A 5,707-nucleotide genomic window follows, 5' to 3' on the forward strand; every position below is an offset into this window, starting at 1 on the left:
TTAGTTGTGTGTCGTACCTCTCAGTCAGCTGGTAACCAAACATTAACCTGCTTAAATGATGAGATGGTTTTAGTTGTGCGTCGTACCTCTCAGTCAGCTGGTAACCAAACATTAACCTGCTTAAATGATGAGATGGTTTTAGTTGTGCCTCATACCTCTCAGTCAGCTGGTAACCAAACATTAACCTGCTTAAATGATGAGATGGTTTTAGTTGTGTGTCGTACCTCTCAGTCAGCTGGTAACCAAACATTAACCTGCTTAAATGATGAGATGGTTTTAGTTGTGTGTCGTACCTCTCAGTCAGCTGGTAACCAAACATTAACCTGCTTAAATGATGAGATGGTTTTAGTTGTGTGTCGTACCTCTCAGTCAGCTGGTAACCAAACATTAACCTGCTTAAATGATGAGATGGTTTTAGTTGTGTGTCGTACCTCTCAGTCAGCTGGTAACCAAACATTAACCTGCTTAAATGATGAGATGGTTTTAGTTGTGTGTCGTACCTCTCAGTCAGCTGGTAACCAAACATTAACCTGCTTAAATGATGAGATGGTTTTAGTTGTGCGTCGTACCTCTCAGTCAGCTGGTAACTAAACATTAACCTGCTTAAATGATGAGATGGTTTTAGTTGTGTGTCGTACCTCTCAGTCAGCTGGTAACCAAACATTAACCTGCTTAAATGATGAGATGGTTTTAGTTGTGCGTCATACCTCTCAAAGTCAGCTGGTAACCAAACATTAACCTGCTTAAATGATGAGATGGTTTTAGTTGTGTGTCGTACCTCTCAGTCAGCTGGTAACCAAACATTAACCTGCTTAAATGATGAGATGGTTTTAGTTGTGCGTCGTACCTCTCAAAGTCAGCTGGTAACCAAACATTAACCTGCTTAAATGATGAGATGGTTTTAGTTGTGTGTCGTACCTCTCAGTCAGCTGGTAACCAAACATTAACCTGCTTAAATGATGAGATGGTTTTAGTTGTGCGTCGTACCTCTCAGTCAGCTGGTAACCAAACATTAACCTGCTTAAATGATGAGATGGTTTTAGTTGTGCCTCATACCTCTCAGTCAGCTGGTAACCAAACATTAACCTGCTTAAATGATGAGATGGTTTTAGTTGTGCGTCGTACCTCTCAGTCAGCTGGTAACCAAACATTAACCTGCTTAAATGATGAGATGGTTTTAGTTGTGTGTCGTACCTCTCAGTCAGCTGGTAACCAAACATTAACCTGCTTAAATGATGAGATGGTTTTAGTTGTGCCTCATACCTCTCAGTCAGCTGGTAACCAAACATTAACCTGCTTAAATGATGAGATGGTTTTAGTTGTGTGTCGTACCTCTCAGTCAGCTGGTAACCAAACATTAACCTGCTTAAATGATGAGATGGTTTTAGTTGTGCCTCGTACCTCTCAGTCAGCTGGTAACCAAACATTAACCTGCTTAAATGATGAGATGGTTTTAGTTGTGTGTCGTACCTCTCAGTCAGCTGGTAACCAAACATTAACCTGCTTAAATGATGAGATGGTTTTAGTTGTGCGTCGTACCTCTCAGTCAGCTGGTAACCAAACATTAACCTGCTTAAATGATGAGATGGTTTTAGTTGTGCGTCGTACCTCTCAGTCAGCTGGTAACCAAACATTAACCTGCTTAAATGATGAGATGGTTTTAGTTGTGCCTCGTACCTCTCAGTCAGCTGGTAACCAAACATTAACCTGCTTAAATGATGAGATGGTTTTAGTTGTGCCTCGTACCTCTCAGTCAGCTGGTAACCAAACATTAACCTGCTTAAATGATGAGATGGTTTTAGTTGTGTGTCGTACCTCTCAGTCAGCTGGTAACCAAACATTAACCTGCTTAAATGATGAGATGGTTTTAGTTGTGCCTCGTACCTCTCAGTCAGCTGGTAACCAAACATTAACCTGCTTAAATGATGAGATGGTTTTAGTTGTGTGTCGTACCTCTCAGTCAGCTGGTAACCAAACATTAACCTGCTTAAATGATGAGATGGTTTTAGTTGTGTGTCGTACCTCTCAGTCAGCTGGTAACCAAACATTAACCTGCTTAAATGATGAGATGGTTTTAGTTGTGTGTCGTACCTCTCAGTCAGCTGGTAACCAAACATTAACCTGCTTAAATGATGAGATGGTTTTAGTTGTGTGTCGTACCTCTCAGTCAGCTGGTAACCAAACATTAACCTGCTTAAATGATGAGATGGTTTTAGTTGTGTGTCGTACCTCTCAGTCAGCTGGTAACCAAACATTAACCTGCTTAAATGATGAGATGGTTTTAGTTGTGTGTCGTACCTCTCAGTCAGCTGGTAACCAAACATTAACCTGCTTAAATGATGAGATGGTTTTAGTTGTGTGTCGTACCTCTCAGTCAGCTGGTAACCAAACATTAACCTGCTTAAATGATGAGATGTTCTTGTGTTTGTTTTCTATTGTTGGACTGTTAAACGGTAAAACATATTTGTAAAGCTCTGTGGACAGATGGATAGATGGTTTATCAACGTGCCAGACAGGCACACGGCAACGACAGCTGCTGCTGTCATGAAGGGAAATGTCTTGTGGCGTTTGTTAGATATCATTACCTGTGGAATAGGACGCAGGGCACCTTCCTCCCCTCCGTTCAGACGCAGGGCACCTTCCTCCCCTCCGTTCAGCGGTTGTTGTTTTGATGTGTTTTATGTGACATTCAGCTAGGAGACACTCAATTGCATCTCTAACCAATCAGTGTCTTTAAAAAGCCTACAGAGACACCCTGATGTGATGGCCAGTCGATGCAAACAGAAAGACAGACAGAGAGAGAGAGAAACAGACCACGCACAGATAAACATACCACTCTCTCTCTCACACACACACACACACACACACACACTCCGGGGTAGCTGAGGCAGGCAGATGACATGCTGAGTGAGTCTGGAGGGGGCTCTGCTGCTGTCAATGTCTGTTTACCCTGCAATCTATCCACACAGAGAGAGAATAACCATGTTTACCCTGCAATCTATCTACACAGAGAGAATAACCATGTTTACCCTGCAATCTATCTACACAGAGAGAGAAGAACCATGTTTACCCTGCAATCTATCTATACAGAGAGAGAATAACCATGTTTACCCTGCAATCTATCTACACAGAGAGACTAACCATGTTTACCCTGCAATCTATCTATACAGAGAGAGAATAACCATGTTTACCCTGCAATCTATCTACACAGAGAGACTAACCATGTTAACCCTGCAATCTATCTACACAGAGAGAGAATAACCATGTTTATTGACAGTTGTAGAGACAATACACATAACCATGGGATAACCACAGGGATGCTGGCCCATGTTGACTCCAATGCTTCCCACATTTGTTAAGTTGGCTTCCTCTCCTCTCTCACTTCAGACTGGCTTCCTCTACTCTATCACTTCAGACTGGCTTCCTCTACTCTCTCACTTCAGACTGGCTTCCTCTCCTCTCTCACTTCAGACTGGCTTCCTCTCCTCTCTCACTTCAGACTGGCTTCCTCTCCTCTCTCACTTCAGACTGGCTTCCTCTCCTCTGCTCTCTCACTTCAGACTGGCTTCCTCTCCTCTGCTGACTGGCTTCCTCTGCTCTCTCACTTCAGACTGGCTTCCTCTCCTCTGCTGTCTCACTTCAGACTGGCTTCCTCTGCTCTGCTGTCTCACTTCAGACTGGCTTCCTCTCCTCTGCTCTCTCACTTCAGACTGGCTTCCTCTGCTCTGCTCTCTCACTTCAGACTGGCTTCCTCTCCTCTGCTTTCTCACTTCAGACTGGCTTCCTCTGCTGTCTCACTTCAGACTGGCTTCCTCTCCTCTGCTGTCTCACTTCAGACTGGCTTCCTCTCCTCTGCTCTCTCACTTCAGACTGGCTTCCTCTCCTCTGCTTTCTCACTTCAGACTGGCTTCCTCTGCTGTCTCACTTCAGACTGGCTTCATCTCCTCTGCTGTCTCACTTCAGACTGGCTTCCTCTGCTGTCTCACTTCAGACTGGCTTCCTCTCCTCTGCTCTCTAACTTGGCACCTTTAATAGCCGTGTGACCCAGTTTGAATCCAATTGAATCAAATCTACATATTTGGAGTAACCCCTACTTGCAGCCAGTAAGCCAGTTAAGATGACCTCTTAGACAGTTTCTCCAGGCAGACTTAGTATTCTCCCTCTGCCTAGAATATTCTAGCAGCGTTGGTTGGTTCTCCACCACAGCCCAGCAGCATTATGAGTCACTGAGGCTACGCTCCAAAATGGCAACCTATTCCCTATATAGTGCACTACTTTTGACCGGGGCCTATAGCATAGGGATCATAGGACCAAAGGGCCCTGGTCTAAAGTAGTGCTCTATATAGAGAATAGGGTTCTATAGGGCTCTGGTCTAAAGTAGGGCACTATATAGGGAATAGGGTTCTATAGGGCTCTGGTCTAAAGTAGTGCACTATATAGGGAATAGGGTTCTATAGGGCTCTGGTCTAAAGTAGTGTATTATAGGGAATAGGGTTCTATAGGGCTCTGGTCTAAAGTAGTGCACTATATAGGGAATAGGGTTCCATTTGGGATACAGCCACGGATGCATTTCTCATTTGCCGTGGAGGTCTCACTCAGAGCCATTGTTGCTGTAATGTTTGAGTAAAAAAAATGTTAAAAATGTTCCACTTTAATGTTGAGTCCATGAATGTTTCCTCTGCATCTTGTACTGTTCTGTTCAATGTTGATGTCGATTGTGTCTCGCAGGTCAGAGGTGAACGATGAAGCTTCAAGGTGGACTGGACCTGCAGAGATGAATGACCGGGTTACAAGGTGGACATGTCAGAATACTCTAGGATGTCCATTTCACCGTGTCAGGAAACTCTAGGATGTCCCTGTCACTGTGCACTTGGCTGCAGGCCAATCAAATGCCAGTGGAATTGTGTCAGAAAATGCTGGCGTTCATTTCCGTGGGACATCGTGCTCCATCTCCCCCAGTCACGTGCTTCCTGATTAAAAACTTGTCTTCCTGAAGTGTTTACTGGAGTTGAAGGCCTGAAAACAACGTGATTATATTAATGACACATTGGGTTAATGACACATTGGGGTAATGACACATTGGGGTTAATGACACATTGGGGTAATGGCACATTGGGTTAATGGCACATTGGGGTAATGACACATTGGGGTAATGGCACATTGGGGTAATGACACATTGGGGTAATGATGATACATTGGGGTTAATGACACATTGGATTAATGACACATTGGGGGTAATGACACATTGGATTAATGACACATTGGGGTTAATGACACATTGGGTTAATGACACATTGGGTTAATGACACATTGGGGTAATGACACATTGGATTAATGACACATTGGATTAATTACACATTGGGGTAATGACACATTGGATAAATTACACATTGGATTAATGACACATTGGGGTAATGACACATTGGATTAATGACACATTGGATAAATTACACATTGGGGTAATGACACATTGGGGTAATGACACATTGGATAAATTACACATTGGATTAATGACACATTGGGGTAATGACACATTGGGGTAATGACACATTGGATAAATTACACATTGGATTAATGACACATTGGGGTAATTACACATTGGGGTAATGACACATTGGATAAATTACACATTGGGGTAATGACACATTGGGGTAATGACACATTGGATTAATGACACATTGGGTTAATGACACATTGGGTTAATGAC

General features: G+C 43.3%; 1 protein-coding gene across 3 annotated transcripts in view; it reads left to right on the plus strand.

Annotated features, from left to right (window-relative positions):
- LOC118943830 (activating signal cointegrator 1 complex subunit 1-like) overlaps nt 1-4,969 on the plus strand; it is a 49,912-nt gene extending 44,943 nt beyond the window's left edge. For all 3 annotated transcript variants that reach the window (XR_005039113.1, XM_036959891.1, XM_036959895.1), the window contains one exon: nt 4,729-4,969. The gene's annotated coding sequence lies outside the window, so the exon portion shown is untranslated. The remainder of the gene's footprint in view (nt 1-4,728) is intronic.
- Nucleotides 4,970-5,707: the final 738 nt, after the last annotated feature.

The sequence above is a fragment of the Oncorhynchus mykiss genome, chromosome 23 (assembly GCF_013265735.2).
Source record: "Oncorhynchus mykiss isolate Arlee chromosome 23, USDA_OmykA_1.1, whole genome shotgun sequence".
NCBI lineage: Eukaryota > Metazoa > Chordata > Actinopteri > Salmoniformes > Salmonidae > Oncorhynchus > Oncorhynchus mykiss.